The sequence below is a fragment of the Pavona decussata genome, unplaced genomic scaffold (assembly GCF_977016875.1).
Source record: "Pavona decussata unplaced genomic scaffold, jaPavDecu1.1 SCAFFOLD_375, whole genome shotgun sequence".
NCBI classification, from domain to species: Eukaryota; Metazoa; Cnidaria; class Anthozoa; order Scleractinia; family Agariciidae; genus Pavona; species Pavona decussata.
In genome coordinates, this window is record NW_028145750.1 from 187,711 (window position 1) to 197,857 (window position 10,147).

At 39.3% G+C, this 10,147-nt stretch overlaps 1 pseudogene across 1 annotated transcript; it reads left to right on the forward strand.

Moving 5' to 3' along the window:
* The first annotated feature begins 1,153 nt into the window (after positions 1-1,153).
* On the forward strand, positions 1,154-3,187 carry LOC146452231 (uncharacterized; annotated as a pseudogene). The gene is made up of 2 exons (XR_014859797.1): positions 1,154-1,400; positions 3,016-3,187. The product of XR_014859797.1 is annotated as an uncharacterized LOC146452231 (transcript).
* Positions 3,188-10,147: the final 6,960 nt, after the last annotated feature.

Here is a 10,147-nt window from a genome sequence, read left to right on the forward strand (position 1 = left end):
ATATGTTCATAATAATACAATGCATTTAAATTAAGAACGAGGTAAGTCGGGAAATAGCCAGCCAAAAAAACGCAAAAAAACAAAAAATCTGTCCGCCATTACTCGGACAGCAGTGGAGAAGCCTGCAATTATTTTGTAAGCGGTCTTCATGCAAGACTTGGCTTGTGAGGTCATACGCACATTAGTTTATGGTGTTTGACAAAGCAAGAAAGTCGATCAAGGAGGGACGTTGTTGTTGACCTCTTCTTCCAGTTCTTCTGCAAACTAAACAGAGGAAAGTTTTAAAGAAGAAACAGTAGAATAGTCCTGCTTTGTTTCTGATGAAGAGGATTCACACATGAAGTGGATGTTGTAATAGCCAGCCAAAAAAAACGTAAAAAACCAAAAAATCTGTCCGCCATTACTCGGACAGCAGTGGAGAAGCCTGCAATTATTTTGTAAGCAGTCTTAATGCAAGACTTGGCTTGTGAGGTCATACGCACATTAGTTTATGGTGTTTGACAAAGCAAGAAAGTTGATCAAGGAGGGACGTTGTTGCTGACCTCTTCTTCCAGTTCTTCTGCAAACTAAACAGAGGAAAGTTTTAACGAAGAAACAGTAGAATTGTCCTGCTTTGTTCCTGATGAAGAGGATTCACATGTGAAGTGGATGTTGGTACATGGTACGACAACTAACCCTTTTTTTAGAATTATAGTTTGCCAGCATTTAAGTAATTCCGTTTACAGGACACATGCTTTTGACATTCCTTGCATGTTGACGATACCTTCGCTGTTTACCATGCATACTAATAATTGTCACGTATCGCTGAGTTGTTATGGATTGTTTTCAGGGGCCTATTTCTCAAAAGTCCCAGTAATGGGCCCGATAAGTATATTTTTAAATGTGTTTCTGCCAATTACACGGTGATTACAGACAAAGTATCTGGCCAATGTTTTCATAGAATTATAAGATTTAAAAATTTAGTATTCAAAGCTAACAAAAATTGACTCCTGGTAAAAAACGTTTATCACCAAAAACACTTACCAGGCCCGGTAGGTTACCAGGACTTTTGAGAAACAGGCCCCAGGATCTTTATCCCAATTTTTCTGTGCTTTTGATTTCATAATAAGTTTGTTTGGAGTTCATGTTCTTGCAATAATGTTTACTTTGATTCTTCAAGTGCACCTGTTCAAATTGTTCTGCTAAGTTGACAAACAAACCAGAAGAGTGCCAGTGCCGCAAAAAAATCGATCGTTGTGGCGAGGTTATGGAAAGTTTTAATGATTCTGAGCAATGTATAATACTCCACCCTAGGTTACAGGCTGTTTGTCTTAACCATCTTAGAAGTAGCGGGTTTGGGTCTCAAGACAAAATCTGGGCAGTCCAACGTTTTTTGATTAGGGATGGAGATCTGAAGCAGAGTAAGTTACTTCCCACCTTTTTATCCATGTATAATTGAAGGGCTGGGAGCATAACCGACCTATGTCTAATGTCAGCCCGTTTTTCGATGTAGCTCGGATTTGTCCAAACTTTTGCATGTGAACTGCAATTCGATTGAAAACCATTGTCCAGTATTTTTTCATGCTGCTTTGTGTTTCGTATTAATGCCATTGAGAAATTTCACCATCTTGTAAAGATATATCGGTATTATAGACACTGGATGACCAAAAGGACAATGCACTGAGTATTAAATACTTGTATTCAATATACACTCGTTGTCTTTGAAACAGAGCACAAGAAAGCGGTCTTTTTCGCAGGAGCAACGAAAAGAATGCTGTCACGCTTTTATTTGATTCTGTTACAAACTACTACGTACGTGACAGGAATGCCAGAAATGTAAACAGTTACATTCTCCAAGAGAAAATGTGTCCATTTCCTGGCGTAAAATCCAGCTTTGTCCCGTTTGTCGACATATCAGCCTTGATAACGCAAAATACTAGCATTCTACACAATTAACAGGAAGACATGTTGCCATTTCAACGATTAACGGCAGTTCTAGTAAAAGGTACTATCTATTCTTTTCACGAGCAGTCGGTGTTAACCGTTGAAAATCTATGTTAATCGTGCTTTTATTGAATCATTGCCTTGAAATTGTCAAGTTAATCATTACATACCGAATTTCAAGCCTGGCAAACCACAACTAAGGCTTGCAAAACACCTTGCACACAGCGGGATTTGTCTCTGATGCTCCCTCGGGATTTGATAATTGAATTGAAAAATTCGTCACGGCACAGTCATCACTACCAAGGAGGGATTCTTTGGACAACATTTCGACCAGTTCCTATGAACTGCATTCGTCAATTTCATAACTTTTCAAAAGATCCATAGATGTCGTGCATTTACAAACTTCACCAAACAAAAGCGAAACCAACTAGCCAGTACGATATGCAAGTTGTTTATCCCGACTGCCTTGATCTATTTTGGGCTTGTTACAACCCGCAAAAGCAAACCATGATATATCTCAAACGTTACTTATAGAAACAACAACTGGTGCAACTAAACACGGCTCGTGGACAGTGGAAACTTTTAGGCTACCGATAATTTGGAAAACGAGTCTGACGTGGACAAAACCTGAAAAAAAATTGGCCTTCCGGGCGCGTTCACTTGTAGACAAGCAAACTACCAAATCCCCCTCCCCCTTCCCCAATGTTGTCTTTTGGGTCACGAACAGTTTCCTGGCAAACATCACTTCCCACATCAACATTGCATAAGGGGGAGGGGGGGAGGGAGAAGTAACTGTTGTAGAATTAGCTGTATTTTCATATGCATGTGATAAATTGGATTAATCAATAATCAAAAACAAGAAGCTTTGCTTGCTCCCCCATTCTATATGACCAAAGAAGAAGCCTCACGCAAATACGTTTGTAATAATAATTATTTTAAACTACAAAAGAATTATATAAATAGTTCATTAGGATGTTGGATGGATGTTGTGACATGATTGTGATGCATTAGGACAAATTCCGCATCACATAATACAAAACATACAAAATGTAAATATTCTATAATTTATTTTTAAAATTTTTGTTTTGTAAGGTTTTTTAGGTAAGTGGCATACCGGCAGTTTACTAGACTACTCTGGGACTTCACTGAGACGTCAAGACGCTACCCACTTCGATGCTGTGCTTGCACAAAGATAAGGAAACAATTCCCAGATGAGAATGGGCAGTGCCATGGTTTTGAAGATGACTATGAAGATACATAGTTGATGTCATCAACAAAAACGGACTCCTATAGGAGCCACCAAAGGTAATAGAAGTCATGACCAACAACAGAACTCACAGATTTACATTTTATTGAACGACATGTAGACTCAACTTTCTTGAGTTCCAGATTTAACAGACTGTGGGGAGGGCAAACTTGAACAAAATTTAATTTCTTGCAAATTTGTTAAGGTACCAGGATTTTGGCTGGAAATTGAAAATAACACATTTTTCATGATTCCAATGGGGAAGACTATAATGAACATTTTACAAAAAAAAACGGAAAGAAAAGCTTTTTTGCTTTTTAAAAGAATTACGAAAAAGAAATATTTTGCGATAATGTCATTGCTAATTATGCATTAACAAGTTTCTCTCACCAGTGCTGTCACCGCTAATTAATATTCATCGCAAGTCACATGTAATATGTACGCGAAGCATTTCAGTGTGATTTTTATCACAACAAAGCAAGATTAACGCAAGCCATCTATCTAATCGACTTTGGTATGATTAGTTTCTCAAGAAATATTATTTTGCTCTACTTTCTTTATTGTCGTGATAGCCTCGTGAAAGTGCAAGAAAACTTTGTGTCCATTTACATCGGCAAAGAAGACAAAATGGCAAAGGAGCGACCAAATTCCCCTCAGCGATGAGCATACACACAGTCTCGCTTGAAGTGGTCACGGGTCGTATTTTAATCAGGAAGCATCATTATAAGGACCTGGATGTCGAGAAGCCATAACAACCTGAAGAAGAAACAGTCAGTACAAGTAGAGCCAAATTGGTGACAAGCAAAATTCCCAGTTCAACGACTGACGAAACTAGTGCTAAAGTTGAAGTAGAACCATGGGAGAAGCTGCATGGCAGAACAATTGTAAGTTGAGAGAAACTCCAAGAAAATCTGCAAAAGTCTGTGTCCTGTCGGTTCTGCCACAGTAACGTTGAGTTACTGGAAAATGCAACTGGGCGAAAAGGTCTTCGCACAATGTGGAAATTGACCTGTGAAAATGAGGAGTGCCCATCGCACGCCTCAACGAATTTGTTTGCTACCAGAGACAGAGGGCATGTAACAATTGGGAGAGGACATTTGGCGGCAGTCAAAGTCCTGAGCTTTTTAGGGTTTCGGCCCATCAATAGAGTTTATTGGACAGAGAATATAACGTGGATTGAAATAGAAGCTAAGCAGTTACTAGAGGAAGAGCTAAATGCAGCCGTGTGTGAGGTAAAGAAAAAAAATTTTCACATGGTGAAGTTGCGTGTTCTCTCGAGGTGCTACATGAGAGTGCTATCGATACTGGTGTTACCAGGGATATGTCCCGGTCAATGCGTGGTTGGTCGGCATTAGATGGAGTTGTCGCTGCTATATGGGTTGACACCGGCAAAGTGGTGGATAAAGTTTATTTAAGCAGCAATTGTGCGGAATGCATGAAAATGGAGGAGAGAAAAAAGACGGGGAGCATAAACAGGTTGGATTGGCATCGCTGGTTCCAAAAACACAAACCTGGCTGTTTCCTAAACCACGATGGCAGTGCTGCAGTAAGTCAATTGTAATTAATTTTCTCTCAGGTACCTTGGGAATGTTGCCAAATAATTGTTGCATAGAGTTGTCCACTATAAATGCAGTTTCAAAAATCCACTTTGTTATGGTTCAATTTTATCCTCAGTCTATTTTTTTCCCTTTGGATTTTAGATATGGTAATGTATGATAGTTTAAAACAAAGGGATAAAAACATAGAATTGTACCAAAATGTTATATAATTATATGTTATATATAGAACAGTCTGACAATCAGATGGTAAATAGGACAATTTTAGTACTTTACACTAGAAAATGTTATTTGTTTTATTCACAAATATTTTATTCCATTATGTACATTTTTTCCCAATTTCAATTTTTAATGCAATGTTTTATTACATGCGGATTATTGGCTATACTATTGAATGATTATCACATGATAAAAACCGAAAACTGTAGGATGATTATTTATTTTTGACCAGAGAGCTACATTGTTTTACACAACTCTTTGATTGTAACTTTATGGGCGTTCTGAAATAATCAGGATTCAGAAATTGTTCTTTTTTTTATTCAAAATTCTACTCACTATACGTTTGTTGCCAATTTCAATCTCGATATTACTACAAGTTTTCCCAATTGTGTTCATCTCCAGTGTGTTAATAATTTGTGACCTCTCACGCGGAAACTAACGGCTTGCCGTTTTTAAACGGATAACCGTTCACAAGCCGTTTCTCATCCGTTCAGAAAGAATTTGAATCCGTTCAAAACGGAAGTCAAGCCCGTCGAACGTCTGTGTCATCCGTTCACAAAAATTGCCCAACCGTTCGAACGGCTAGTGTACCCGTTCAGAAAAATTTGCATCTGTTCGAGCGGTTTGGTCATCCGTTCACAGAAATCGTCCATCCGTTCGAAGGGTTTGCATCATCCGTTCAGAAAAATTGTCTATCCGTTCAAACAGCTGTGGCACCCGTTCAGAAAAATTTGAATCCGTGCGATTGACTTGGTCATCTGTTCAGAAAAATTATCCACCCGTTCAAAACTTCAGTTAGTTGCACCGTTCATTCAAACGCCTTGGCTGTTTAAATGGCCTTATGCAATGCCTTGTGGCCGGTCTTTTGCGAAATGAAGACACAAAATGTGACCTTGCACAGGAAAACGTACTTTAACGCTTATCCGTTAAACAGGCAATGCCGTTAAGTATCCGTTAGTCATCCGTTAAAGAACTGGATCAAAAACGTTAGAGGCGTTAGCGTACCCGTTAAACGTTCACATCAAACCGTTAGCACCGTTAGCGTAACCGTTAAAGAGAATTTGGTAGCCGTTAGAGCGGCTTAGTAAGCCGTTAGGAAAATCCAGCATCCGTTTAACGTGTAAAGTAGCCGTTAAGAAACTTTGCATCCGTTAGAACAGATGAAGCGCTCTCCATCCTTAAGTCTATCCGCTAAACGATGTCACAAAAACAGTTAATATGAATCTTTTGTTAATTCCCAAGTCCTCTTGCTCTACAATAAGACATCGAGAAATAACACCCGAAACTATTGTGCGTTTTTTAATCAAGGAAATGCTGTTTTCAAGTTTTGATTCGAAAGATTAAAGTACAATCGAGCATAATTATGTGCAGCGTACTGGTAGCGATCGCGCGTGTTTCCATTCTTAGCTTCTTCCATTTTTTCGCTTCTTTCACCGTTTATTACTGGGTTTAGTGGACAGGTATTCCAGTCATCTGTCAGAGGAAGACACAGTTACAATTTGAAATGAAGAAAACGTGACATTGCCTTTTGAGATTCGATGATCTCGATAATATTTATGCAAATGTGTAACGCTACGCCCAAGATGTAAACAAAGTCTGCTCAAAGGCACGCAAACGGCTACGTTGAAGTTTCCCCGGTTCCTTGCCGAATTCTACCGTAAACGTTGTACGTTTTTAAATAAGGAAATGCTTTTTCCAAAGTTTTCATTCGAAAGATTCACTCAAGTATAATCTTGCGCAGCGTACTGCTTTCGCAGCAAATACAGTATTTCAGAAGCGATCGTGTTGCATTCCGCGAAGAAGCCTACACAGGCTAATTTTGAATTTGCATAAAGTTGTTTACTTTGACAGCTAACAGAAGCGCCGGCAACAACCGAGTGTAAACGGACAATCGGTTTCTTCCTCGCTATAAGAGTTTGAAATAGTTAATACTAGGTATTCGTAATGTGTTAATTGAAACCACAAGTTTTCTCTTGATAGCGCCTTGAATGACAGATACAATTTTTGGTTCAGAAACTGAAGCCGACTAAAGCATGCGAGGTGTCCTGGGATCCCAGACATTCTATGGATTGTGTGCGTGTATAAAACAAGGGGTGAAAAGATACAATTTTTGTTTTCATCATTTTAGTATCTGGGTAACTTACCTTGGAAGTCAGATTCTTAGAACACTGAAAATATTTTTCTCTTCGAAAAATTCGAATTAATGAGTCGCGACTCAAGTTCATAAGCCAACTAGAACGAGCGACTCGATTATTTCTCGCTTGGGTTTGATCTGTTATTCGGTTAAGAAAAGCCTTTTTTCAGTCTGTCGTGAATTTGACGCTTGGTTTGTGGGCAGTGTTGGGTTTAGTTTCGTTTGAGTCGCTTCACTTGTTTCCTTCAATCGTTTCGTCTCAGGTTTTCGCTCCTAACTGTAAATCTTTATCGTATTGTTTTCGCCATCAACTGGGCCTTTTTTGTCATAACTCCACCGTTAAACGCTTTCAGGTGGCCGTTAAGCAAACCGTTAAACGCTTTCAGGTGGCCGTTAAGCAAACCGTTTAACGCCTTTGCAGCATCCGTTAGATATTTTGCTCAACCGTTTAATGGCTCAAGCTATCCGTTAGAACTGATTGCGCAACCGTTAGAATGCTTTTGCAATCCGTTAGGCATTGCGTATAATCCGTTAGAACGTTAGAACAAAACGTTAGAACGCTTTGGAAGCCGTTAACCATCCGTTAGCTATCAGTCCATTTTTTACCCGTTTAACGGATAAGCGTTAAAGTACGTTTTCCTGTGCAAGGTCACAAATGGTAGTTTGCGAAATCTTGCTCTAGCCGTGCTTCCTTGCTTTCTTGTCGTAACGTGACATTGATCTCGAACCAAGCGAGAAATTCAGAACCCACTGAAAAAAGTCTCACAGAGCAACGCGACAATACTGTCTTGTGTAAACAACTGTTTGAATTGCTTGCCGCAATTGTTGAGTCGAAAACGTGTTCCTCTGATCCCAGGTAAACTACTAAGAAACGATGGAAGTGGCGATTCAACTCATTTAATGACCCATTGCCATAATCACGGGGAACAGTCTACCAAACGAAGAGAAAAGGGTTTTACCAGTTACGCTTTCTGATCTTTCGGTTACCGCTGTGAATGAAATTTGAGTCACTTGCAAACTCGTTGCCTAGCACGTGACCAACATCTACTTGGTCAACTATCTGATGATTTATTTTTCGTGAACCAAAACTCTCGTCATTTTTTAAAAGGCCTTAGATTTTTTTGCAAAGAACAGTCTAGAACTATGGCATAGTTCTATGAAGCGACGGTTTGTTGCTAGTTGGCCAGCACGGGTGAGAATCACGAGAAGCGTGACATCTCGAGCGACGTGACGCTACGTGTCAACGAGACTCCTGTGATGGACGAAATTGAGTGCTCAATAGACCTGAACCAAGACCCTGACCTGACGACAATTGACACAGACACCCTGAGTAGACTTCGCTCCGAGGAGGACCAATCAGCCGAGACCAATCCAGACTGGGAAGGCACGTCAGCAAGTACTCCACAGGGGGTCGGTGAAGAGCTCATTGGTACTTGTGTTATGCCATCAAAAATAAGAGCAGTCCAGGAGACCCTTATGAAAGAAAGGGAACGACACTTGTGTGCACTTAAGTTACTACCATCTTTCTTCAGTAAAGAAGACTAGCGACAAGTAACACAGATGGCACCCATGAGAAACACTGCCTTGACAGCAACAAACCGAAATCACTTCAAGTATTGGTGATTACTAAGTTTCCCGTGAACACAATGGAAGAAAAAGATAGAGCATGGAGATGCATTAAAGGAAAAATTAATTCAAAGTGCCGTGCCACCCGCAAGCATTTCGCTTAAGAAGTTACTCCGGTTCGTTCATTATAACTTTTATGTAAACTAGAAACTGTAGACTCGGAAAAAAATGCTTTTTTTAAAATCCTTTTGTATGCCTACCTGTTCATTTATTAAAATAGTTGTTTGTTCAAAACTGAGTATAGTAATTTGATGGCGGTATTATCTCTCCGTGTAAACTGTCCTGTCATTGTCGCCGGCGAAGAGGTTTAGCTCTCACGCTTTTTTGTTGCGCTACTCATTTATCTTCTAGACTCTTGTCATTGAAAGACTATTATCTTCTCGTGCCTCATTATTAATTTTCCTCAGACAAAAGATGCAAAACTGAACGCTTAATATTTTAACGCAAGTCAAGCTGTAAAACAACTTATTGACTGACAAGTTGTTTACACGCGCTTTCGGTTGATATCTGGGACTCGGGGACACGTCTATGTATCCCTTGGGGTTTGCCAACGGTAACTTTCAATAGTCACCAACAATTAGAACAACTTACATTCGTCCGGTAATGTACTTGTCAGTAAAATTATTTTGAAATGCGCTGATAAAAACTTAATATTCTTTGCTCGCCCCACCAAAACATCAACAGCCTGCGCTTGTGATTTTTGAGTTTATGTATGCGATTTGTTTATGACGTAGCCTGCTCGCAGGGTATTTATGAATATGCAAATTCGGACAGTTACTTTGATGCTGCTCGCAAACATGACTTTGTAATGCCAGTTTGCTACTCGATTTAATTTTATCTAAAAACAGAATCGCTGGTAAAACATGTCTTTGAAACAAATATAAGGATGTAAGGCGTGGACCGAGAAATGACAATTCGTTTTAAACTGTCTATTGGGAAAAGAGATGCACTAACCGGTAATTTTTACTTTAATTTTCTTTTTTTTTCTAGGCGACAAAACGCCAACAGCTCACGCATGTAATTTGTTTTTCAGCGCAACTTATTTGCGATTAGTTGGACAGTTTTTTTTATGCCGCTTGCAAACATTGTTTTGTAATTGCTACTAATTCAGTTTTTTCATTTGTAGCTCGATTTAATTTGATTAGAATCGATGGTTAAACATTTGTTTGGATGCAGTATTAAAAAGCCTGAACCGAGAAACAGCAATGCTATTTGTCAGCGAAAAAAAGATCTTAGCGGAGCGATAAATAGACGCTGTTTAGAATCGCTTAAAGCCCGGTCAAACGGTCGTGATAGTTGATATGATAGCCTCAACTATCACGCATGTTTGAACTATTATTCACTATCATCAGATTTTACCAAGTATCATGCAGTTTGGACGCGTTGAAATTCGACGTGATAGTTCATAATAATAATAGATAGAGCGAAAAGGCTCTTCGCTGG